General features: G+C 45.1%; 2 long non-coding RNA genes across 2 annotated transcripts in view; one reads left to right on the top strand and one right to left on the bottom strand.

Moving 5' to 3' along the window:
• LOC309518597 overlaps positions 1 to 8,475 on the bottom strand; it is a 56,646-nt gene extending 48,171 nt beyond the window's left edge. The window contains exon 1 of the long non-coding RNA XR_014213540.1: positions 8,396 to 8,475. This is a non-coding gene — a long non-coding RNA (uncharacterized lncRNA). The remainder of the gene's footprint in view (positions 1 to 8,395) is intronic.
• An 8,079-nt stretch (positions 8,476 to 16,554) lies between these two features.
• On the top strand, positions 16,555 to 21,647 carry LOC309518612. The gene is made up of 3 exons (XR_014213555.1): positions 16,555 to 16,609; positions 19,732 to 19,885; positions 21,247 to 21,647. It is a non-coding gene; the product is annotated as an uncharacterized lncRNA (long non-coding RNA).
• The last annotated feature ends 5,966 nt before the right edge of the window (positions 21,648 to 27,613 follow it).

Here is a 27,613-nt window from a genome sequence, read left to right on the forward strand (position 1 = left end):
GCTTTCGAACTGCTAGGTTGGCAGGAGCAGGGACCGAGCAACGGGAGCTCACACTGTCGCGGGGATTCAAACCACCAACCTTCTGATCGGCAAGTCCTAGGCTCTGTGGTTTAACCCACAGCACCACCCGTGTCCCTATCATCTTCAGTAGCCACCTGCCTTTTGCCTTTTGTCTTTGAAGACACGGGTGGCACTGTGGTCTAAACCACTGAGCCTCTTGGACTTGCTGATCGGAAGGTTGGCAGTTCGAATCCCCATGGCAGGGTGAGCTCTCATTGCTCTGTCCCAGCTCCAGCCAACCTAACAGTTCGAAAGCACACCAGTGCAAGTAGATAAATAGGTACCGCTGCAGCAGGAAGGTAAACGGCGTTTCTGTGAGCTCTGGTTTCCATTGTGGTGTTATGTTGTGCCAGAAGTGGTTTAGTCAAGCTGGCCACATGACTCAGAAAGCTATCTGTGGACAAACGCCAGCTCCCTCAGCCTGAAAGCGAGATGAGCACCGCAATCCCATAGTCACCTTTGACTGGACTTTACTGTCCAGGGTTCCTTTACCTTTATCTTGCCACCTCTCTGAATTCTAGGTAAGAAACAGCTGGCCCATTCCAATTTTGAATCATATTTCCACCTAAATGATGGAAATTAACACCAATTCCCAGCAAAGGTGTGAAGGCAGTGACCCGCACCAATCTTCAAGTGGAATTGGGGAGATAATTATTTTCTGCTTCAAATCTGGTTTTCAAATACCCTGAGCCGGGGGGGTGGGGGGAATTTCTACCATCTCTTGGACAGCATCCCAAGAGATGGTAGAGTTAAATGATAACTAATCAGAGGCAGCTACAGGAGAGCTATGAGATTCAGGTGAGGCCCAGATGCCTTGTCAATCCTAGCAGGTATATAAGAGGACGACCCGGCCTGCCCAGGCCTGCAGCCTGCCCAGTTTTCAGTGTTCATTTTATGCATTTTTAAAAATCACCATGGTATTTAACAATAATATCTTATGTCCTTTAGAGGAGAAATTGTGAATTGTAGGATTTTAAATACCCGTCGTCATCCTTGGGAACACTCAATTTTGTTTATAACACTCTTCTAGTTGCGAGGGTGGGAAATGCGGAGGGGCCTCACAAGTGGAGTAGCCTAGGGCCTCTCTTCATCTAAATCCGGCCCTGGGAGAACATCATGGAGGAGTTGTTCTGCATGCTCCAAAACTACCGTATTTTTCGCTCTATAGGACGCACCGGACCATAGGGCGCACCTTGTTTTAGAGGGGGAGAACAAGAAAAAAAATTCTCCCCCTCTCTGCTCAGCGCCCTTTCAGCGAAGCGGCAGGAGAAATAGAGCCCCTTCCATTTCTCCTCCCGCTTGGCTGAAGGGGTGCTGTGCAGCTCTCCCTCTCTGCTGAAGCCAGGAGAGTCTTGCTCTCCTGGCTTCAGCGAAAGGAACCTGAAGCCTGCGGAGCGCAGTGGGAACTCACGCTGCACTCTGCAGGCTTCAGGCGGCTATCCCTGAAGCCTGGAGAGTGAGAGCGGTCGGTGCTCACTGACCCCTCTCACTCTCCAGGCTTCAGCGAAAGCAACGCTAAGCCTCCGAAGTGAGGAGGGAGCTCTCCCTCTGTGCTTTGGAGGCTTCGCATTGCTATCGCTGAAGCCAAGGAGCCTGCATTCACTCCATAGGACGCACACACATTTCCCCTTAATTTTTGGAGGGGGGAAAGTGTGTCCTATAGAGCAAAAAATACGGTAAGCAGTTAGCAATAGAATGGTGTGCTGTGTGTGCAGATTCTTTTGCATACAGTGAAGCTTCCAGGAAAACACTATTTACCCCAATGCCAAAAGAAAATATTGGAAGACTCCAAATCATTTCCCCATGTACAGAAAAGAGCAGATCCAGCTGAAAGGCAGTTTGTGGAGATCTGCACTGATCATTGCCGTGCATTCCTAATTATTATTATTGCATAATCTTGGAAGGGGAGTTGGCTGTAACTAGCATGAAGGGATCCTGCACTTCTGAACTTGACAACACACTGCTGGCTGTATTTATCTGTGAACAAAGCTGATAAATAGCAGCTAGGACTTGCTGCATAGGTAAGACTAAGGTTCCACGTACTCCCACTTTACTATGGAGGGAACCACATCCCAGGAGGGGAAGGGAGTTTCTAGTACAGACCAGGCATGTCTCTTAAAGAGACAAAGCATACGCAGACAAGACAACTGAGTGCATGGAAGACTGTTCACCCTTTACATTGTTCTATATCTGCCACCGTAAAAATTGCAACTTGCACAGATGAACACTTTGGATCCAGACCAAGTCATGCCCCCATATGGGCAGTGCACCTCTCTGCAGGCACATAATACTCTTCTCTTTTCAACATTACACCTGCTGAATAGACTGGCTTGAGCCAGGAATCAGATGTCTGACTTTGGCATTATCCCGCCGAATGAACCCAACTTTCCTTGGCTCTGCTTGAACTGGCAAACAGTTCCCGTACATTATTTTATTTAATTAAGGACACCTGAGCCCATAACAGAGGCTGAGCCCAACACAACCTGCTCCATTGATGCAGTGCTAACAACAACTGTGGTGGGGGGAGAGAGAAAGAAAATAACACCCAAGTGTTCTCACTTCCAGATAAACTTGGCTCTTGAGGGCTGAGGAAATTAAAGCAAAGAGAGAGCCATTTTTAACCGGTCAAATGGAACACTCCTGCTATGACTGGCCTTAGCTGTAGCATTACATGGATTTTTAAATTAAATGTCAAATATAATTTGGCACTAAAGGTGTGGGGCTGCCCTTAGAGAAAATGTGACACCTTGAGCTTAATGGCTTCCTGTAGCTGTCTAGTACTTGAATGGAGTGAGACCCAAATTTTTCACCATACCAGGCTTCTTGCAAGCAGACTACAGGGTTGATCTGCCCAGGGGACAGGGGGCATCTTATAAGAAACCAGGCCAGAATGGGGTGGGTGGGCAGAGACCAAGCAGCCCCTGCTAAGACTTCCGAACTCCACAACTTTTTATATATGGAAATTGGGACACCTTCCAGGGTCGTTCCAGCTGCCCTTTGGTGTCATCAGTCCAGCCCTGTGGAACACTTTTTCAGTAGAAATTCAGCAGGCATCTTCAAAAAGGGGAAGGGGTGGTTGCTCAGCAGAAGAGCATATTGTTACCGAAGTTGTGTGCCACCTCCACTCTCTGCCAAGCACTGGCAAGATCTCAGGGGAGTTCCAGGCACTCACCCAGGGTCTGTGTTCCTTTGGAGAATTGAGACATGGTGGAGATTGTCGTGGCTTTAAGAAATATTGTTTCTTCACCTATTTATGCCTCTTCCAGCAGAAATTTGGCAGCAGCATCCTCACTTTTAACTTTCAGGTTTCTCTTGGAGACCTTTTTATCTCAGCAGGCCTTTGCAGCTGTTTAAATTTGTTACCCAGGCACTTTAATGATCATTTGTATTGTTTTTAAGGGTGTTTATGGTTTATGGTTATATGATGCTTTATCACCCTGCTATTTTAGGATATGGCAGTATATAAATATGTTTTTATAAATAAATAAGAATGAAGAGGCCCTTGTCTCAGAACTAGACTGATCTGTTCATCTCTAGCAGAGAGAAAAGAAGGGGTGAAGAAAGCAAAACAGTCCACAGGGAGAAAGAGGAGTAAGCAAATGAGCAAGTCTTTTGAAGGTCAATAGAAGACCTTTGAGTGGAATAGAATGTTTGTAGGGTCTATTCTTAAAAGGTCAGTCTATCAATGAGTAAAATAAATAACACAGGAAGCTGCCTTATAATGAGTCAGACGATTTGTCTATTTAGCTCAGTATTGGCTACGATGAGTGGCAGCAGTGGCTCTCCACCATTCCAGACAAGACATCTCTCCCAGCCCTAACTGGAGATGCCAGAGACTGAACCTAGGGTCTTTTGCATGAAAAGGGGATGCTCTGCTATTGAGCCCTATTTGCAATGAATTTGCAAGTGAACCTGGAAGGAGACAGACAGTAGGGGCTGGTGCCCAGGTGGACTTGTAGAGCAGAAGACAAGGTGACTGACAGCTGGTAAAGGAAAAAGTCAGTGATAAGGGGGACCAACCAACTTGTCCCCATCTTCCTCCCTCTACAAAGGGCAACATTGACACTAAGGAGGAGGAAGCTGCCTGGCATTGCCACACTCTCAGGGCTGGTGGCAAGTAAGAAGGCAGGTAGGTGGTTTTGTTTAAGGGCAGATTGAGGTTAGTGGGGCAATGCCACATTTGCCCAAATGGACCAGCCTCCCCAAGTCAGATCATTTGCCCATCTAGCCCAGTCTTGTCTATTATGACTGCCAGCTGCTCCCCAGACAGGAGTCTCTCCTGGCCCTATCTGGGAATGAACCTGGAACCTTCTGCATGGAAAGCCACAGCCCATTTGCCCTTGTAGGTGCTGGACTTCAATTCCTATCAGCCCCAGCCAGCATGACCAATGCTCAGGGGTGGTAGAAGCAGCATCTAGAGAGCCACAGGTTCCCTTCACTAAGTTCTAAGACAACATTGTCTACAGTGGCAGGAAGCAGCTCTTCCCAGTTTCAGGCAGGGGTCTACCTGTAAGGGGTCTACCTTTAAGCCCCACGTTGGCCAAAAGATTCCTGCACTGCAGGGGTTTGGACGAGACAACTCTTGGGGTCCCATCCAACTCAACAGTTCTATGATTCTATGTAGATTGCCAGAGACTGAACCTAAGGCCTTCTAAATGCAAAGTAGTTGCTCAGTCACTGAATTATGGTCCTTTCTCCCAAAGGAAAGGCAGAAACAGGGGGCCTATGTGGGTTCAAAAGAGGAGCGCATGGTCCTAGCAACAAGCAGGATAGAATATTGTTACCACCTCATCTGTTATTTGTGTGACTTGAGTCCTTTGCCTCCAAGGAGAAACAAACTATTGAAAGTCAAGCTACAGTATACAGCAAAGGTGCTTGAAAAGAGCTGAGGAAATAAACGATGATTTATATATTTACCTGAAAGGGATTGTTTGTATGAACTACGGCTGCGCCTAAGGCTCCTAACATGCATCATTATTTTATGATCTGCCTGACTTCTTTCCCCACAGAAGGCCGTGGGGGGTGCACGTGCATTTACACTCCTGCTTTACTGGAATTCACACTCTCTAATCACTGAGAAATCTCCCCAGTTTACCTTTGGCAGTCAGCAAAGAGGAAAATTTATCACCTCACTTTGGTGTCAAGGTGAAGCAATAATAATATATATATATATATATAAATTACTGTACAGGTTGACAAAGCCTTTGATAAGCTGGGACGGTTGCTGCAAACTGTACTCCTGAGCAGATTTACCAGGAAGCATGTCCCGTTGAATTCAGTGGGATTTATTTCTAAGAAAACATAAGTGCCTGGCCTCAGGATCAAGCCAAATGCTCATCTACAGCAGCATCCAGTTCTCACAGTGGCCACCAGATGATTTTGGGAAGCTCACAAGCAGGACCTGAGGGTAACAGAACTCTACCCATCTGCAGTTGCCATTGACTGGTATTCAAAGTTAAACCTGAGCTAGATAGACGAATGGTTAGACAGCATATGGCAGCTTCCTACGTATGTCCTAAATCATTCTCTCCCTTTGGAATTGATGTCATCCATTCCAACCTTTTCTTGCAGGGTATGTTCCTGTGGGGTGTATGAGGTGATCAGTGAAGAGTAGTACCTCTCTTGAGGGACACTCCATGCTCCTCCTGGGATAGGTTGTCCAACTTTGCACTCAGTCCCACCTGTGACTCCAAGAAGCTATCGGCATGCAACAGAGGCCACACTCTGGGAGATGGCTGTGACTCGGTGAGTCAGGAACCCTTGGTGAGTCAGGGACAGGGGCTCCATCAGATTGAGCTGACAAGACCAATAGTGGGTCCACTGGTCAAGAAGGCAGTTTCTACATGTGCTGTAGAGGGAGGTGAGGGGCAAATGGGGCTCATCAACCAGGGACAGTAGCCCATCTAGGAGATGAAAACCCTGGTCCTAAACCTCCACTGTCTTGCAGGATATTTTAAGAAGGCCAAGGAGGAAACCCTACAGAAATCCAGAAATTTAACCCTAAGGTGGTTAAATGATGCATTTTTATGCCTCCTTCTAGCAACTCCTGCAGCCATGCTAGTGCCAAATGCATTGATCTGCTTTCACTGGACCACATCAGTGAAGCTGAGAGGAGGGTCTTGTTGTCTGGGCAGCCCAAGACTCCCATACACACTGCCCAGGCTTGTGCACCATGGGAGATCACTTTGGTGCTTTTAACACAGTGATTTGACTTCCCCAGAAGTGCACTCCGTGGTCTCTCAAGACAGACAGATGCCAACAACATGTTCCTGTCCAGTCGCCTGTGTGACAGTCAGAAATTTGTCAGTTGCAGCTTTTCACCACACCGAAATTCTGGAAAGAGGGAGAGAGCAGTTTCCCCAAAATGTTGGTGAGAGTTGCTAAAGACCCAGCCAGTTCAATAGAGGGAAGAGCTGCTTAGTACTTACAGAGCTTTTGAACATTCAAAGTGTTTCATGTACCTTATCAAACTGTAATCCTTACAACAACCCTGTCAGACACTGATGGGGAATCTGTGGCCCTCCAGATGATGGATTTCAATACCCAGCATCCTGGACCATTGAGTTATTCTGACTGGACCTGGAGCCAGAGATATGGGTTTCCCGGGGGGGGGGGGACTGAACTGGAAAATTTCCAAAACAATCAGGTTGATTCTGAAGCTCAAGATATTTCCATATGTCATGTGCATTTGATGACCACCAGCTTGAATGGCTTTAAGAGAAGATTGGGGGGAGAGTCATGGAAAATAAGACTATTAAGGGTTACTAGTCATGATGGCTATGATCTGCCTTCACAGTGGGAGGCAGTAATGCTTCTGAAGACCAGTTGCTGGAAGCTGCAGGAGTGAGAGGTTTCCACAGGCATCTGGGTGGCCACCGTGAGAACAGGATGTTGGACCATGTGGGCCAACTGGGCTACTGACAATCCAGTAGGCTCTTACATACTTACTGGAAGAGTTTCTTATGTCCTGGAGAATGCTCTAATTTCATGCTTATTCGACTTGCAGTTAGTAAGCAAAGTTAAAACCCTGGAAAACTCTCAAGCTTGCCTAATACTGTATTTTCAGTTGACATCTACTCATGGCTGCTAATGAACTTAAGAGATGGAAAAATTTCCACAGAAAAATAAGGCACTGGAAAAAACATCATTGGTTGGAGCCCAGCAATATCTGAAGTGCAAGAAAATTCCAATCCCTACACTCAGGCAAGTCAGTATTCTTTCCCCACCTATTACAGATAGCTTGGGGGGGGGGGAGAGATCAGGTGACACAAAGGACCAATAAGGTGCTGTTTTTGGTTCTATAAAGCTACTAATTCTACTAATTCTGTCCTGATCCCTCAATTGGGCATAGACACTGTTCCTTTTAGACAGTCCAGTTTTGCTTTTAGCCCACCAATCCTGATGAGGAATGGTGCTCAACTACATCTGTTAATGCTCCCCGCCAGTTGAACAGTAGGAACCTCAATGGTCTCTTCTTCAAATCTCCCCTTACTCTTGAAAAGCCTTGAGGTCTTCTGCAGGAGTAATAAAATACTATACATTTTTCAAAACCCAAAGTCTTAAAAATCATCTTTATGGGACTAGGAAAAAACTGCAATATGAATTCTCCTACCTCCAAGGAACCTTGAAGGCTTTAACTGGAAAAGCAAAATCCCTTTTAATAAAATGACCTTTGGGGTTGTTGTGAGCACTCTCTCTTTCTGACATTTTTTAACAAGCCTGTCTGTGAGGGTTGATTGGCTTATTTGTACAGTGCTCCCAGGCTGAAATTGGACTGTAATTAAGTTGTTAGTTTATAAACACTTGCCTGGAGTTCACTGTATCTTCTGGTCTTCGGCACATTTCCCACCCCCCGCCCCCCGGTCCAAAGGCTCTTGCACACAAAAAGAATTAAACGCAGCAATTCTCAATCCTCATTCCTGGTACTCGCCCCCCCCCCTGCCCGCCTCACCACCCCCTTCCATTTCACTGCGATGGTTACTTTGGCAGGAGATGGGCATGAGCAAATGGAATCGTAGCCTGAAGAATATCAGCTTCTCTGTATGTTTGCGTATGAGGAATAGTGAAACGACTTTGTCAGGGACTTGCACTTTCCCAAGGCCCTTCTCCCTCTTCCCCAGGTCTCTAAAGTGCTATCATTAATAATGATAACAACAACAACACTGATTTCTTGATCACCTTCTAAACCACCATCTCAAGGCAATTTACGTACATATAAAATAATTAAAAACTGTTTAAACCACAAAAAACCACAAGTACATTTAAAACAACCCTAGAAGTGGACACTCACAGTGATGAGTGCCCAGCTGGGGAGCCTGCAGGAACAAAAATGTACAGTGGTACCTCAGTTTTCAAATGTCTCCATTGGCAAATGTTTCAGAACTCAAATGCCAAAAACCTGGAAGTAAATGCTTCTGTTTTCGAACGCGTCTCAGAAGTCGACTGTGTTTATCAATTTTCTCAATGAAAGTTGCAGACTGCCCTTTAAACCTCAGTTTTCGAACGTTTTGGAACTCAAACGGTCTTCTGGAATGGATTACGTTCAAATACGAAGGTACCACTGTATTCAGTTGTTTCTTGAAGGTGCAGATAGCTGTAGCTTGACAGGACTGCTATTCCACAGACAGGGGAAAATACACTGAATGTTCTGCTTTGAGTTATTGTGCAACAAGCTTCTAAGATCTTTAGGATTGCAGGAGATACTCTCCCACAGACCACAGTGCTCTCCTGTGTGAATAAGGGATAGGGCACAGCCTTATTAAGGAAGTCTTTCCGGTTACCTGGTATTAAGCTGCATAGTGCCCTGTATGTTGGTACCAACACCTTGAATTTTGCCAAGTAACAGATTAGTAGCCCATGCAAATCTCATCTTGGGTGTAGCCAGCAGGGAGGCGGGAGGCAGCTGCTGGCCCAAATCAAGTAATTAAATAAAAATACTTTACTAAAAGTAGAAAAATCCAGAATATTTGAAACTTTAATGCTCACTGAGGTCACCTGAATGATGTTGTGGCACATTCTAGCGATGCAACTGGCAACCTGACTGAGTGATGTGTGGCTTCTGCAAACTGACCAATCGAGTCGCAGGTAGCTCCATTCTCCCCCCCCCCCCAAATCCTAGCTATGCCCATGAATCCCACAACCTGGGGGCTGGTGGTAGTAGCAAAGGAACACAGCATTGTGCAGCTTTACTATACAGTTGGCTACCTTGCAGGAAGATGGAAGCCTACTTTAGAGCAGGGTTGCCAAGGGTTGTGGTGCCACACAAATGTGGCTAGACTCTTACACCGTCACGCTTCAGGGCCCCAGGTGCATAAGATCTAAACCAAGTTCAAGCACAGAGGATCAATCTAGGTCCAGACATGATCCAGAGAGTCAGACCACAGTCCAAGGTCAGTATCCCAGGCAGTTCAGGCAAAGCACAACACAGCAAGGAACTAGAGACCTGTGTTGCTTCCAATAAACAGTAGGCTCAAGAGGGAGGCCTTCTATGCTTTGGCCTCCTAAACCATATGCTAACCACAGCTGCTGTCAGAGAAGGCACCTTAGGGGTTGCTTACTCATAAGTAGACCCCTTATATGCAAGTATAACCAATGACAGCAGAGTTCCTCCCTGGAATCCAAAAAAGACAAACCACCAGTAAGAAACCTACAGTGGTACCTCGGGTTAAGTACTTAATTCATTCCAGAGGTCTGTTCTGAACCTGAAACTGTTCTTAACCTGAAGCACCACTTTAGCTAATGGGGCCTCCTGCTGCTGCTGCGCCGCTGGAGCCCGATTTCTGTTCTTATCCTGAAGCAAAGTTCTTAACCCGAAGCACTATTTCTGGGTTTGGAAAATGGACATTTGGGGCTTTAGCTGAACATGAGAATTCTACCAAGCCCATGTGTCTGATGATTTTGAATAAAATATCTGGTCCGTTAGAAATCAGGTCCAAATCTTTGTGTCAGAGGGTGATAAGAGGAATAACAAAGAAATGTGGGTTTGACTCCTTCTATCTCAGTCACAGCAGCCACTATGGATAAGTTATCTTAATACAATATATTGACATATACGCTGTGGATGTGAGCTTAATATGTAATTTAAAAGATTCTCCAAGTCTATTTGGATGCCATGTGGATGACTGCAAACAAGACTGAATATCTGTACATGCATTTGTCCTGGAAGACAACATGTTATGCTAGGTAATTGTTTTTTTAAAAAAATCAATAAGGTTTGTAATATTTTTAAAATGAGGATGGCTATCGCCATTTTTAGTGGCCAGCGTTCTCTGTCTGCTAGCATAAGGATTCCTGTGCTAGCAGATGGATGCATGTTAATGTTGCACAACAGAGGAATCCAATGCAACAGTTGCAGAAACTAGTTGCACAACAGATTGTTCTGAAATAGATGACACAAAGTTGCCAGGAACCTGCTTTTGCATTCTCTTGCTCTTCTCATCAATATCCCTCCGGTGCAAAACATCTCACCAGCAGCGAGAGAAAAGCAAGTTACTTTAACATAGTGCTACGCTGCATGAAACCCCTTAGTCAATTGCACAATGGTCCATCTATCTCTGTATGAGGATGCCTAGGAGAAAACCATCTTGCTAAAGTAAAAGCATGCATCAACTCTACAGTCTGAGCATCTGGAGGGATTCATGTTGGTGAAGGTTGAGTAAGATCTCCAAGCCACGATCTCTCCATTGACTGCATTTTGTTGAGGCTTATCAGGTAATATCTCTCTCTCTCTCTCTCCTTGTGGCATTCATCCCATTAAGAGGCACTTCCAAACCAAGTTCAGAGATGCTTATCGGAGTGCTCTCCTTTTCCACCAATCCCAACGATCCCGATACCACCTTGGGAAAGAAACTTTGATACCAGAGACTGAGAGAAAGTCGATCAGCTGACAGTGAGGAAATAATCTCTGCTATTGATTGCCACTTCAGGCCTGGGATTCATCACACATCAAAGGGATGAGGTGAGAGGAAGGAGAGGAAGGAATAACCTTTGAGGCGCAGAAAGGTAAAAGCCCAAAACGGATGCATATTTATTTATTTATTTATTTAGGCTAACCCCCCACCACCATCCCATTCACCTTGAGACTGGTTACTTTCAAGGCTGCATGTCTTCCGCTTGGGGCAGGGGAAGGATCAATACCAAATTAATTCAGATTCTGAATTTGCAAAAAGTAAGTTCTGCTAACTGATAGGTGAGAGAAGGGCTATTGCTCAGTTGTAGAGCATCTGCTTTGCATTCAGAAGGTCCCAGGTTCAGTCCCTAGCATTTCCAGGTAAGGCCAGAAATCTCCTGTGTTGGGAACCTAGGAGAGTCTCTTCCACTCGGTAGAGACAATACTGAGCTATATGGACCAATCGTCTGAGAAGGCAGCTTCCTTATGAGATCCAGTTGATCACTCTTTGTATCCCATACAACCTTCTGTTTCAAGAGCCCCCACCCCAGCTTGACCATAATATGCCAACTTCCTAAACGCAGTACAGTGGTACCTCTGGTTACGTACTTAATTCATTCCAGAGGTCCGTTCTTAACCTGAAACTGTTCTTAACCTGAAGCACCACTTTAGCTAATGGTGCCTCCTGCTGCCGCCGCGCCGCCGGAGCATGATTTCTGTTCTCATCCTGAAGCAAAGTTCTTAACCTGAGGTACTATTTCTGGGTTAGCGGAGTCTGTAACCTGGTATATGTAACCTGAAACGTATGTAACCCGAGGTACCACTGTACCTTTACATCATTCCTTGATTAAACTCAAAAGCTCCTGTGTAACTGGGAATACTGGAGAGGGAGGGTACTAAATGAAGAAGATATAATGTTTTAATCTTTACAAGCACATTTAAAAGTAGGAGGCTTCCCTTAAAAACACCCCTCCCCCTTCAAGTGAGCATGGATGAATGGGGGGGAGCACTGATAGTTGAATTGATTCAAATATTGCTTCAGCTGAGTTTAATGTTCACAGCAAGCAACAGAGATCAGCAAGATTCCCCCCTGTTTGCTTCAGCTTGGCTTTGAAGTGATCTGGGTAATTGTCATCCCCCCCCAAAAAAAAAAACAAGTTACATTTCTGAGTCAATCTGGGTTTTGTAAATCACTTGCCAAGCCAGCACCCCTTTCCCTCAAACCCTTCCTAATCATCCATTTGGCTCCCTTTATAAAAAGAACATCTTCCTTTTCAACAGAATTAAGTGTCGGGGGCATCCATGTCGATGGGGCTCAAAATGTGGTAAGACTAAATGTCTGCTCTCTCGCTTGCTCTATCTCTCTCACACATGCGCTCTCTCTCTCTCTCTCTCTCTCTCTCTCTCTCTCTCTTCCTTCCTTCCTCTATATCAGAAGTAGAGAAGCTCAGGTCTGTGGACCAAATTTAGCCCTCCAGGATGCTCTATTTTGCCCTATTTTGCCCCCAGGCCACTCCCACTCCCATCACTCGCTTTGCTCTTGTTTTTTGTTTTCTGCACCCTGAAGTTTTTGGAAAGCAAAACATCCTTATGGGGTTGGGTGGGTGGGTGGGGGGTGTCATTTATATCCTGCATTTGAAATTTCTCAGTCCCTGATCCAGAGTTTTATGTAACATCTTCCACTTTCCCTGGAGAAGCCTACAAAGGCATCTTTCTTGGGCTTTATTACTAGCAGATGCAGAAGCCACGACAAAGTTTATACTGGTCATTATCGAGATACCAATTACCAGAAGGGGTTGGGGAAACTGGTCCTCCACTGTACCGCCCCCCTGCTTCTTCTATTATTGTTGTAAGGATGTAAATCATCCACTTTGTCTAAGGCTTTCCAATAATTACGGTGTTGGGATCCGCAGCCCAGGTTATCTGTTCCATTCTAAGTGTCTTTGCATCATTTAGTACTTTGCCGTATCGATTCCAGACAATGTTACAGGCAAAGGAATCAAAGGCTTGCCTTGTGATTTTCGAGCATGTCCAACACATAGGGCAGACTTTCTCGCAGAGACACCCTAAGCACAGGGACTTTAAATGCAAGCATGTGGCGATCTAACTCAAGGTGGTTTCCTCGTCTCAAGCACTCCTGATCAATTAAGGCTCCTGTCAACATTTCCAGCATTTAAACAACAACAGCAGCAGAAGACACAACTTAGGACATGAGAGGCAGACAACATAGCAATAGAAAGTGTGGGGAGGAAAGGGAGGTGAAATTATGTGTGTTGCTATATTATTATTATTATTATTATTATTATTATTATTATTATTAAATTTTTTATACCCTGCCCATCTGGCTGAGTTGCCCTACCACTCTGGGAGGCTTCCAACACATATAAAACATAATTAAATGAAAAACATTTAAAACTTCCCAATACAGGGCTGCCTTCAGATGTCTTCTAAAAGTTGTGCAGTTCTAAATCTCCTTGACGTATGAAGGGCGTGTGTTCCACAGGGTGGGTGCCACTGCCAATAAGGTCCTCTGCCTGGTTCCCTGTATTACCTGTTGCAGTGCACGTGTCACACTAGATTTCCTTCACATCAGTGGGGTGGGGTGTGACACAACAACGGACGTCATTGGACAACGTCACTATTCCTCCACCCTGCCTGCTCCTGTGTGCTTCTGTTTCCTGATGATTATTCCAAAAAAACAGCAGGAAATAACTGTATGGAGCTATATCATTCCAAATTTCGTTGTTTTACTCCCACAATTTTCTGGGTTAAGGGGGCTGAAAAAGTGTAGGGGTTTTTTACCTGGAATAAAACAACCTGGAAATAAGCACTAAATATGCGCTGTGTTCCATTTAGTTTTCTGTAAGTAGCTTTCACATCATTTGAAAGCTCAAATACAAAACTGGGGAAATGGAATGAACTGCCATGTGAATGCAACCTCAAGGCTTTCCAGTACAGTGGTACACTTCAGGTTACATACGCTTCAGGTTACAGACTCCGCTAACCCAGAAATAGCACCTCGGGTTAAGAACTTTGCTTCAGGATGAGAACAGAAATCGTGCTCCGGCGGCGCAGCAGCAGCGGGAGACCCCATTAGCTAAAGTGGTGCTTCAGGTTAAGAACAGACCTCCGGAATGAATTAAGTACTTAACCCAAGGTACCACTGTAACTGCCAGTGTTCAGTCAGCAGCATTTGGGAGCTCACCACCAATAGTTTTCCCCTTGTTATGGGTACCATCTGCTGGCATTCTGAGAGACAATGCCTCAAAATTGCTTTTAGTTATAACCGTGAATAGCCGTTTAATTTGCTTTACACCACAGTAAAGCAAACTTTGACTCCTTTTGGAAGCCAAGCAAATGCACACCAGTTGACACTTTGGCCCAAGGAATTCTCACAGTTCCCAAAGGGTTTCAGAGGGATGCGAGTCAACATATTTCCTGCCGAAAGTGGGGGGTGTCTCAGGATATTTTAGTGCACCTTTTCTACTTTATTGCGGCCCCGAGGTCATTAATTTTATAAAGGTCAGGTTTAACATGTTTATTTCACTTGGTGTTCTGCCTGATAGAAAAAGATACAGACGTATTAATAGTTCTCAAAACGAATTTGACGTTCCGTTCACTTGGGGGAATCACGGCCAATGTTTCCTCTTGAAAATGACACTTCATTTTGGAATCTGCCACAGCAAAGCGTCCCAGCCCGAAACATCTGGTTGGCATACCCAATGGAACCTTGCACCTGGGAGCATGTCGAATGTTGATTTTGAAACTGTTTGTCCATTCTCCACTTGCATAAAAATATGTTTTAGGCTGTTAAAATGTGCTTTTGGCAGTCAGCTGTGATAATGCAAGGCTGTTTGTCTTGGAACTGTCTCCGACCAAAATGTGCCGGCAGCTAAGCCTGGATATTCTTTTGGGGAGGAGGGTTTGCTTTCTTCCCCCTAAAGGATGAATACGGATGTAGTACTTAATGGCAAATCATAATATGGGTGTTCACACATTATATTCAACGGGTATATGAATTGCGTGCACAAATAGTTCAGCTGGTGTACATGCGCTGTATACAGTCTATATGCTTGTGTACACAACAGCTGGGCTGTGCAAATAAATAAAGGCTTGTTCACATGTTACACTGAACGCAGGTACAAGCTGTCTCTTCCTGCCAACCTAGCAGTTCGAAAGCACGTCAAAGTGCAAGTAGATAAATAGGTACCACTCCAGCAGGAAGGTAAACGCCGTTTCCATGCGCTGCTCTGGTTCGCCAGAAGCGGCTTAGTCATGCTGGCCACATGACCCAGAAGCTCGGCCAATAAAGTGAGATGAGTGCCACAACCCCAAAGTTGGCCACGACTGGACCTAATTAATGGTCAGGGGTCCCTTTACCTTTACAAGCTGTCTCTACACATGTCCAAGTTTGTGAAAGTGTATGTGATCCACTAGGTCTTTCCCACTACCTGCTACCTGTTCCTTTTAACTGGAAATGTACAAGTTTGAACCATGTGCTCTGTTGCCACACTGAGCTGCAGCCCTTCCCCAAAAAATAAAGTAAGATTCCAGGCCTCATGTGTTATACTGAATCAGAGCATTGCACCATCTAGCTCAGACTTGCTCCTCAACTGACTGGCAGTGGCTCTCCAATGGTTTCTTTCTTTTAAAACAAATAAATAAAAATAAATTATTTATTTGGCTTTTCAGATTAAAATTTTACAGTCGCATATTCAGCATGCAACATAAAAGCAAGATTCCAGACAATCTCCTGGACTTCCCTCCTCCCCTTTGTGGGTCCTATTGTTAATCATTTCCTCCTGCATCTTTTATAATAATCCAAATCTTTTCTCTCTCCACTGTATCCAAAATTCACCATTAAACTACAAGTGATATATTCCAGTCTTACTAACAATTTTAACTGTTTACAATGGTCTTTAAGATAAGTTATAAACATTCCCCATTCCTTATTAAAATTTTGGTCTTCCTGATTTCTGATTCTTCTGGTCATTTTAGCCATTTCAGCATATTCCATCAACTTGCTCTGCCATTCTTCTCTGGTCGGGACTTTATCTTCTTTCCATCTCTGGGCCAATAACATCTGCGCAGCTATGATTGCATACATAAATAGTCTTTTCTGCTCCCTTGGGATTTCGGCAGTGGCTATCCAGTGTGTCAACCAAGGTAACATTCCTAGACCCACCAGAAGACACCAGGGATTGAATTTGGGACTTTCTGAATCTTGTGTTTCTACCACTGTGCTGTGTCACCACCCCTTATAAAGGGGCCATGTGTTCTCAGGCACACTGTCAGGCTGTGCAGGGGGATGGCGAGGCTCAACAAGTCCAACCAGCAGTTTCCAGTGAATTGTGCACACACCCTATAACATTCCCTGGAATTCTCTGCAATACAGTAGAGTTCCATGGCCAATGCATGGAGATTCTTTAACAGAGACATTGATGTAGGAAGGATTCCCTGGAGGTAAAAGGTTTGGGAAACCCAACCCTCTCATTGGACTCTGTTATTTTTGCAGACAACAGCTCCCCCCCCCCCCGTGCTGTCTCCATTCACTCTGTGTGTGTGTTTTTCAGTTGTGATAAAAATCATTCTAGAGGAAAGAAGTGAACTTTCAATGGCTGAAGCATCCTGCTCATTCTCACACCTCCTGTGTGGCCCTGGGTGAGTCTGTTGACCTCTGTGTATCTTAACAAGACAACCCAGCTGGAACGTCGGGCAAGAAGAGGGCCTCTTGCTGGCAAACAGATTGAGATTTTCCTTGGTAAATAGATGACACACTCGCACAAAATGGGACGGTTATTTTTACGGCGCACAGAGAACAACCTCCCACTGAGATAAGCTTAACACAGCTCCAGGCTTCTTCTTCCTCTTTTTACTGTCCAACATCATAGATATGTTTACAGGCACCAATGAACAGTTCAGAATTAGAGAAAGTCTACAAAGGTATTCTAGGACAAAGTCCTGAGATACTGCAAATGAACTAGACTAGCATAGATGCTATTTTGCATCCTATTTACCTCAGTAAATACCCCCTCAAAAAACCATAAGACATAAGAGACTGTTTGCTCTTATTGCCCAGCTGTTGTTTACACTTGCTTGGCCCTTTCTACATTTGACCATGTCTCATTAAATTTGCCCACATTCCCTTCTATTCTGAACAGAGGATAGATACAAATAACCCCTCTCTGTGAGCATGACAGCAGTGGCTGATGTACGTGACCCCTGCCCCACCAAATGATGGGTGGCATTCCGGCATTATTTTGTGGTCCTCTTTTTCTGCTCTTTTGGATGTGTCAGGCATTTTTGTTATCCCATGCTACCACAGCAGCCATTTTGTATTCTGCCCAACAACCCAATGGCAGCCATTTTGTGACTGGTGCCCATGGATGGCAGGTTTTCAGAATTCCAAATGTGCCCTCTGGCCCAAAAAGGCAGGCGACTTCTGGGGTAGGAACAGATGTTGCTTCTACCAAACCAAAGCCCCAAGCAATGGTGTTAGTGAGTGCTGAAGTCCTGTCACTTAGCTTAGTCAGTAAGATTTTAAAAGGTCAAGTCTTTGGCTCAGAAGGGCATCCTCCGGCATTGCTGCTGTCTTCCCATTTGTCTTCTGAGGGGGGACCTTCTGAGAGGAAACCTGTTGGAAACGTAAAGGTCTTAAGTGACCACTCTTGGGAACTTCTCACTGTTGCTCCATGTGGAGAGAAATGTCACTGCAGCTGCTCAGGAAAATGCCACTGTTGTTGTTTCTTCATTTATATACCTCTTTATGTTTTTAAGAAAAATTTCAAAGCAGTTTCCAACACACTAAAAGATAAAATGAAGCATTCCATTACTGAAGAAAGTCAAATATAGTGTATACAATTAACAGGATACTAAGATATTATCTTAAAGATTTTAAAAGAAAACATTACAAAGAAGGCGAACTACAGAATAAGCATTTATTGCAACAAAGCTATGCACACACATACACACACTTATCTTAAACATCTTTGCTTTTGGGTGCAGAGTTAGGGGTCACCTCCTGCTAAGGGTGTTCTGCTCTTAATATATGTACGCATTTGATCTCTTTGGGATTCAGCACAGGCAGGTAAGAGAATTTAAGAACTTAATTACCAGGGCCTGGGTGTGCAGTTGGGTTCACAAACCCTAAGACTCACATTGTTGTTGTTGTTGTTGTTATATCCCACCCATCTGACTGGGTCGCTCCAGCCACTCTGAGCGGCTTCCAACACATATAAGAACATTATAAAACATCAAACATTGAAAACTTTCCTATTCAGGGCTGCCTTCAGATGTCTTCTAAAGGTTGTAAAGCTTCTTATCTGCCTGACACCTGATGGATGGGCGTTCCACAGGGTATGTGCCACTACCAAGAAGGCCTTCTGCCTGGTTCCCTGTAACTTCACTTTTTGCAGTGAGGCAACTGCCAGAAGGCCAGAATTTTCTCCTAATCCCTGGATGGGGAGCCACAGGATGTGGCTGTTTGCACTGAAGGAATGCTTCCCTCACATACGTCAATTCATGCTCAGACTTACATAATTTGGTCATTCTTTGGCAGATCTTCTATTGTTATATGTGAGTAAATATGACCTTTCCACCATTACTCTGTTTCTCAAGGCTTCTTCCATAGTGTTCTGTTGGCAATCAAAGACCCTCCAAGTGTTCCTATTTTCCAGAGACATCCTGGATTTAAAGAAGCCATCCCAGCTTCTGATTTGATCCCAGAATGTCCAACTTTTCCTTAGGATGTCCCTATTTTCATTGGAGAAATGTTAGAGGGTATGAAGTTATTCGACCCCCTGAGCCGTCTGAATGCAATCCTGTATAGGAAAGAGGTTTTTTAAAATGTTTTATTATGTTTTTATATATGTTGGAATCTGCCCAGGGTGGCTGTGACAACCCTGTAAGATGTGTGAGGTATAAACAGTAAGATTATCATTATGGAATGGGATATTCCTATTTTCATCAAGGAAATGTTGGAGGGTATGCAATCAGCAACAGAGCACAACAACACAAATATTGTGTTCTGCGTCTGTGCAGTCAGCCAGACACTCTAAAGGTCTTGTTCCATTGCTAGGTATGTGGGTTGTTTGTGGAAAGGTCCTCCTTACCTGACTGCTTTTTCCCTGCAAATTCAGGAATCAGCCTTGCAATGCATTATTTCCACTGGTGATTTTTATATATGTCAGCCTCCAGCTGGGGCGATCCCAGCCAATGGCTCAAATGTAAACTCGCAAAGATGCCTTGTGCCTGTTATTTTCCAGTGAAGTGTGGAGTAGAATAAACTCCTGTTCTGGGGCAGCCCAACTGAAAAAGGGAGTGCTTTCATATAGCAGGTCTCCAGCAAACCCGCCAGACCAAGCAAGGAATTATTAACAAAACCCAGGAGTCAGGAGTCAAGGTGGAACAGGAGAGAGCTGCCATGGTCTGAGATAATTTACTTGATAAACATTTTGACCAACGTCTGAGTGTGTTTCCAAGACTTCGCTGACTCACAGGTTTTAGCAAACATCTTCACGTCAGTTCAGACACAACAGATTTGACCTGGAATGGGTGGGCTGTCTTTTGGAAAACGTTTTGGGCAAACCAAAGTGTACATACACTGACTAGTATTTTGGGAAGCAACACTGGAATTTTGGACATCAGAAATGCTTTCAAAGGAGAGACGTAGCTAGGTAATTTTAGACGCTGGACATAATGGTCTCATGGGGGGTGAATTCAGACAGCTATGTGTATTCAGTTGTGAAATACAACAACATCTCTCTTCTTCCTTCCCCCTCCAGAGTGTAGAAGTGTGGCCTCTGGATGCAGCCGTAGCTGCAGCACTGCCTTCTAACTTGACTTGTCCAGAGAACACAGCTGACATCATGCAACCAAAACTGGAGATCTCAGATCCTGTTGCAGCCTCATGGGCAAGAACCCTGCAGTTGAAACTTTGTGAGCGTGGTATACTGTAGCAGGGAACCCTTTGCAGCTTGAGGACTGCATTCCCTCCTTGACAAACTTCTAGGGGTCTGTGTGCTGTCAGCAGGTCCAGAAGCAAAAGTGGATGGAACAATAGATGTGACCTTTGTGCAGCAGGCTACGTGCCATCTGAAGGTTGCCTGTTTCTACAAACACTAGGGGTGGCCCAGCACTGCCTGAGGTGAATCAGGAAGGTGCTACTCCTGCACCCACCCTGCCAAAGCTTCACTTACTGGGGTTCTGTGACTGGGGTTTCTGGGTTCCGGCAAAATCTCATGAGAGGTCTGTGAGATCTCGCCAGAACCCACACCTGCTTCTCCTGGCTTCTCCAGCGGTGGTAGTAGGGGTGGGTGGGATGGGCACTGCCCAAGGCTGCTGCCTCAGGCCACCTCATGGATGGACTGGCCCTGCACACATAAAAGCATAGAATTGTAGAGTTGGAAGGGACCCCAAGGGTCATCTAGTCCAACCCCCTGCAATGCAGGAATATCAACTAATGCATCCATAATAGGTGGCCATCCAACCTCTGCTTTAACACCTCAAATAAAGGAGACTCCACAACCTCCTGCAAGAGACTGTCAAACAGCTCTTCATGTGAGAAAGTTCTTCCTCATGTTTAGTCGGAATCTCCTTTCTTGTAGCTTGAATCCATTGGTTTGGGTCCTAGTCTCCCGAGCAGGAGAAAACAAGCTTGCTCCATGAGATAGCCCTTTAGATATTTAAATATGGCTATCATAATTTCTCTCTCTCCCTCTCTCCCTCTCTCCCTCTCTCCCTCTCTCTCTCCCTCTCTCCCTCTCTCTCTTATACAGTGGTACCTCGGGTTAAGTACTTAATTCGTTCCAGAGGTCTGTTCATAACCTGAAACTGTTCTTAACCTGAAGCACCACTTTAGCTAATGGGGCCTCCCACTGCCGCCGCACGATTTCTGTTCTTATCCTGAAGCAAAGTTCTTAACCCAAGGTACTATTTCTGGGTTAGCCTGAAGCGACTGTAACCTGAAGCGTTTGTAACCCGAGGTACCACTGTAGTGTGTAGAACAGGGGTTGGGAGGGATACAACTCTGGTGTGCCTGTCTAGTGCTGAGGATCAAATCAAGGTCCAAAGGTCACATTTCGACCCAGGCCTGAGGATCCACACCCCTGGTTTAATTAGGAACAGTGGGGTGTATCCAATCCACATCCTATTCAGAGTAGGCCCATTGAAATTAGTGAACATGACTACCTCAAGTTCCTTACTTTCGGTGGGTATCCTCGGAGCAGGGCTAGCACTGGATACAACCCAAAGGCATTTTCATTGATAGTGAAAATATTACTTCCTCTTTTTTTAAACAGATTCTGAAAGCCATCCTTCCCCTTGATTTTATCAGCTAGTGGAAACAGCTCCCCCCTGGGGGGGAGAAAAGGGCAATTATGAACCATCTGTGGAGAGGGGCAGGCTGAAAATGATGGGAATGGAAAAAAGAAAAAATCTAGGCACAGATGGGCTTTGTCGGAAAACAGCAAAGGGTTTTGGAATCTGGAAGCTGGAGTTTGGTACGTTGAATGCCTGTTGAAGGCATCTGCTGCACTGGCAGCTTTCACAGAGCCTGAGTGAAAAGCAAGTGCCCGTGATAAGAGGTCAGCTTTTGAAGACATGGCCAGGATACGAAGGGATCTTGCTTAGGGATGTTAGAGAATTCAGACAAAAGTGGAAACGGAAGTGGAAATTTCTGGTGTTTGCTCATTCATCCAGTGTACAGAATGGAAATCAATTCAGTGATTGCAATCAATATTCACTGTTGTTGTTGTTGTTGTTCCTTTCAGTCTGCAAATTACACTTAAAGGATTATGTTTCCCCACCCTGATTTGCATTGTGTTTCCTTTGCAATGAAATGAACAAGGTAGAATGACAATTCATTGTGTACGTTATGCATCTTCATTGCAACAGACATCAAGACGCAGAGTGAACCCCTGAGCGGAATACGAACTGCAGCAGAACAGAGTCAGTGCTGCACACAGAGCAGAAAGACATTGCTTAAAGACTCTGCCAGCAGTTGCATTTGCCTTGCCTGGCAAGATCAGCTGCTCTGGAGCAAACACGGGGCTTCTCCTCTTCCAAGGCTGGCATCCCAAGCATTTGGTACAACGAGGCAGCCACTTCAGGCAGCAGAGGCTGAGGGTCGTAGAGAGGGCATTTCTGCTAGTACCACACAGCCTGCCTTCTGCTGGTCTGCTGCCATCAGGTGTCATGGCCTGTTTCAAAGTAAAATGCAGCTGTTGGCTGCTGTATATGGAATTGAGGGATAGGCTATTTTGTCCTCCGACTCTGACAGCAAAAATGGTCAAGCTCTGTTCTCCTTCACCAAAGCACCTGCTTTGAATCAGCTCTGCTGAGTTTTCAGAGTGCTTAGGAGCCCAGGAGGCTGGCCTAGGCTGAGTCAGAGCATTGGTCCATCTAGCTCCCTATTGTCTGCACCAGGCATAGGCAAACTTGCCCCTCCAGATGTTTTAGGACTACAACTCCCATCATCCCTTGCTAACAGGACCAGTGGTCAGGGATGATGGGAGTTGTAGTCCCAAAACATCTGGAGGGCCGAGTTTGCCTATGCCTGGTCTACACTGACTGGTAGTGTAGGCCTGCCATATGAGCAAATTTTCCCAGACATTATATTGATTTCAAATGCAGAATTGATATCTGGGGGAGGGGGAATTTCCAAAAGGCAGTGCTCAACAACTTTCGGGGTGTCCTGGTTTTTACTTTTTGAAATATGGCAACCCTATGGTAGCGACTCTCAAGGGTTTCAGACAGGACATTCCCAGCTCTGCCTGGAGATGCTAGGGGGCTGCCATTGAGTGGCAATGCCATTGAGTGCCAAACAAGCACATCTGAACTCAGCCCTAATCAAATGTGGGGGGGGGGAGAGAACAGGCTGGATGTTCAAATTAGTCAAATTATCATTTCAGCCTAGTGCACCATCTCCCCATTCAATCTTTCTAAAGTGAAAAATTAAGGTTACTTCCATGCATTTGGCAGGCTAGAGCAGAGCCTCTCTTTCCAAGCAAGTCCCTCTGAGATTGTAGTTAGTGCTTCTGCATCTGCCAAGGAACAGGCCTTTCTACTTTGTTATGTGCAACAAATCTTTTTTCAAAAAATAAAATAAAAAATTCAGGCTCTAGATCATGCTGGCCTGAGTTCCGCAGCAGGAACGATACAGCAACTTTTGCAGTTTGCTTCCCTAACATGAAGCTGCAAGGATCTGAAACAACTACATTATCCTTTTATTCTTATTTTAATATCCACCATACAGTGGTACCTCGGGTTACATATGCTTCAGGTTACATACACTTCAGGTTACAGACTTCGCTAACCCAGAAATATTACCTCAAGTTAAGAACTTTGCTTCAGGATGAGAACAGAAATCGTGCTCTGGTGGCGCGGCGCCAGCGGGAGGCCTCATTAGCTAAAGTGGTGCTTCAGGTTAAGAACAGTTTCAGGTTCGGATGGCCGAAGTATTGGGAAATTTTGGAACAGGATGGAGATAAGCTTAAACTACAAAGCCAGGAGAAATTGAAACATAAAGTACAAAATTGGTTTCAATACCGTCAAATAATGGAGTTTTTTAAACAGGATAGGAAAATTGGCTTCCAGGTGGAAAAATCAAAACTAGAAACTGAGTTATTAGAACCCAATACTAAGATTTTATCTAGAATGTATAACTTGTTGCTGAAATGGAATACACAGGACGAAACAGTCAAATCGGTTATGATCAAGTGGGCACAGGACGTTGGGCACAACATCATGTCAGCTGACTGGGAATGGTTATGGAACACCGGTATTAAATTCACGGCATGTAATGCATTAAAGGAAAATATTATGAAAATGGTTTATAGGTGGTACATGACCCCAGTCAAACTGGCAAAAATCTACCATTTGCCCGATAATAAATGTTGGAAATGTAGAGAGACTGAAGGTACCTTTTATCACCTCTGGTGGACGTGCCCGAAGATTAAGGCTTTCTGGGAAATGATCTATAATGAAATGAAAAAGGTACTTAAATGTACTTTTCCTAAAAAGCCAGAGGCCTTTCTCTTGGGCATTGTCGGCCAATTGGTGTCTAAAGGGGACAGAACTTTTTTTATGTATGCCACAACAGCAGCAAGAATACTTATCGCGAAGTATTGGAAGACACAAGATCTACCCACTTTGGAAGAATGGCAGATGAAAGTGATGGACTATATGACATCGGCTGAGATGACAGGCAGAATCCGCGACCAACGAAAGGAGACGGTGGAAGAAGAATGGAGAAAATTTAAAAGTTACCTTAAGGACTATTATAAACTCAATGAATGTTAAAGTGTTGTGGTTTTCAGAGACAAAGGGATACAGTGGTATAAGCTCAGAATATAGAGAAGACTAAGATGACAGAGGTTGGAAGTAACAATTGGGAGTTGCTAAAAATAATGGACATTGGGATGCAGAAAGGGGGGGGGGGAGGGGAAGTCCAAGAAAAGAGGTTTATGAAAATATGGTATGAAACTATACGTGTATGTTTGTCTTTTTAAGTGTTTGTTTGTTATTTAAAAACTTTGTAAAACCAATAAAAATCTTATAAAAAAAAAATAAGAACAGTTTCAGGTTAAGAACGGACCTCCGGAACGAATTAAGTACTTAACCCGAGGTACCACTGTAATGTGATACATTATTTTTAAAGGAAAATAGCAGAAGAACATAGGAAGCTGTCTGTATCCTGAGGCAGACAGTTGGCCCTTCTATCTTAGTATTGTTTACACTGGGGATGGGGAACCTGATGCTTGGAGGGGGGATGTGGCCCTCCAAGCTCCTCTAACTGGCCCTTGCAATTCTTCCCAGGCCACACCCCCTCTCCTCATATCACATCCCTCATTGCCTCTGCTTTGTACCCTTCTTCAGTGTTTTTGCCTGTCAGGAATGAGTTTCTATCCCCTGAGAAGAAGCCTTCCCACCCTTTGTGCTGACTGGAGCCAATCAGAGTGAAAGGAGGTGAGTGAGCCACTGAGGATTGGCTCCCAGGGTCACTCTGGAGAAGGTGCCCAAGAAGAACACTGAGGAGTCATCCTGCATGCTCCAAACCCAAGTATTTGAGAACACTGAAAACACAGAGTACTTCAGTTTCTCATCGGTGTTCAAGTGCTGTTATGTACAGTGGCACTTCACGGAGAAATAATTTATGTCACTCTGAAAGAAGTTATTGGAACACTCCAAATCATTTGCTCATGTATGTGTGCAGAAAGTAGTAGATCTGGCTGAAAGGCAACACATGGAGACAGGACCAGATTTAGGTTTGATGAGACCCTAAACTACTGAAGCTAATGGGGCCCTTTATAGGTCCAGCTGTCCTTTGTCAACAACAAATTGCCGCTGTTCGAAATGAGCAAACCAGTGGTATTTTAGGGAGCAGGCTAGCAGGCTGGGCCCATTTCTTACATCATAGGAGCCTACACAACACAAACAATGTTGCTGTACGTAGGTTTTATTTTATTTATTTTTTATCTTGTATTTTGGAAATGTACATCCAGTTGTGTTTTTTTCCTTTAAATTTTTTTGGGGGCCCCAAAGCTTGTTTAGCTTATACATAAATCCGGCACTGCCTGGAGATCTGCACTGATCATTGCAATACATCCCTAACCATTATTATTGTATAATTATAAGATTTTTGTAAACTGTATAATCTTAGAAGGTCTGCAGCTGTGAGGGAATAAGGAAGTGACTACCATGAAGGGACCCTCAACTTCTGTTTCTTCCCCCCACTAAACCACTGATAGAGAGAACAGGGTCAGAGCATGTGAAGAAAGTTGCCTATGGTATGAATGATACAAAGGTAAATTTTACATTCATTGTCCTGCCCACTTTTGCCTCTGACCCTGCCCTAGGGTTGCAAGGTTCCCCACCCCGATCTACACTGACTGGCAGTGGCTCTCCGGGGTTTCAGGCTGAGGCTGTATCCAAGCTCAGTGTGGAGATGCTGGGATTTAAACCTTGGACCTTAGAGCAAAGTAGATGCTCTAATGTGGAGCTACAACCTTTCTCTAGCACTTGAGCTTCAGTCCTAAGGCAGTGACACAAGGAGAGGGGAAACCTAAGGCAATTCATCCACCTTGTCCAACATCCTGGCTGGCTTGAGATCCTCTGTCCTCCACCCCCCCAAAAAAAAAAATCTAATCCTGTTGCCATCCCTGGGGAGCAAGGGAAGGGAAATAGACTACACCTGCTCCAAGACTAATTCCATCCATGGTTTGGGAGGAGTGGCATTCAGGAGCTGTGGGGACAATGGATCTTTCTGGTGTTGGAGCTGTGCTGTGGACAGGGCAAGGAATGCGGAAAAGATAAGACATCTGGCATCGGTTCTCTAAGGTCTGAACTCTCTCCTCCCTCGCACAGGGGGATCTGATGCTTCTTAGCATTCCTGGGGCACCCTCCAAGGGACCGTAGCATTCCACAATTGCAGAACTTTGCTACTGCACTTCATCATGAACTTGGCTGACCTATCAGCAGGACAGTGAAATGAGGCCACCCACAGATAAGATATGCAATCCCTCTTTCATTGCCGTTTGAGCCTGCGAAAGTTTCAAGGAGGGAATACTGCTTTGATTCCAATTCGGGCATGTCCCAGAGCTTCCTACTGAGATCCTATAACTTTTTGTACCACAGAGGTCGGGGGGGGGGATGGGACGGAGTTGTCTCACTATTGCTGCACAAGACTGCCTCTCCAGGCAGCAATGAGGCAATAACAAGGAGGTAGCATCACAGAAAAGGACACAGGTGGCGCTGTGTGTTAAACCACAGACCCTAGGGCTTGCCGATCAGAAGGTCGGCGGTTCGAATCCCCGTGGTGGGGTGAGCTCCCGTTGCTCGGTCCCTGCTCCTGCCAACCTAGCAGTTCGAAAGATCAAAGTACAAATAGATAAATAGGTACCACTCCAGCGAGAAGGTAAACGCTGTTTCCGTGTGCTGCTCTGGTTCACCAGAAGTAGCTTAGTCATGCTGGCCACATGACCCAGAAGCTGTACGCTGGCTCCTTTGGCCAATAAATTGAGATGAGCGCCACAACCCCAGAGTCGTCCGCAACTGGACCTAATGGTCAGGGGTCCATTTACCTTTACCTTTAGCATCACAGAACAACTAATGAACAAAACTATGTGTGGACAGCCTGGTATAAATCCACCACTAATGCACTATTATTGCATCAATGGTGAATTGCAGAAGACAATTGCCCCTGCTTGAAAAAGAGGGGGTATCTCCCCTCCCCTCCAGTGAATGATTCTTCACCAGCCTCCAGCTTGTTATATATAATGCAGCATGCTACCCCAGTCTCCAAGCAGTGTGAGATTCCAAGGATTCCAGACAATTACCCAGGGCTCATGTTTCCTTTGGAATGAAGGACAGCAGAAACTGTGGTGTCTTTATGATATATGGTTTATTTGCACTTATATACAACCTGAGCCTACGGTGGTGTGAACATTAACACCCCAGGAGAGTCTTGCTTCCCCCATAGCTGCAGCCTTGGTTGACAACAGAAAACAGGCATAGCTCTGTCTCCCAGATGCCCAGAAAAGTAAATGGCATTTCCATGCACTCTGGTTTCTGTCACGGTGTCCCGTTGCACCAGAAGCGGTTTAATCATGCTGGCCACATGACCCGGAAAGCTGTCTGTGGACAAACGCCAGATCCCCCAGCCTGAAA

Source organism: Podarcis vaucheri, assembly GCF_965113315.1.
Source record: "Podarcis vaucheri genome assembly, chromosome: 14".
In the NCBI taxonomy this organism is placed as follows: domain Eukaryota; kingdom Metazoa; phylum Chordata; class Lepidosauria; order Squamata; family Lacertidae; genus Podarcis; species Podarcis vaucheri.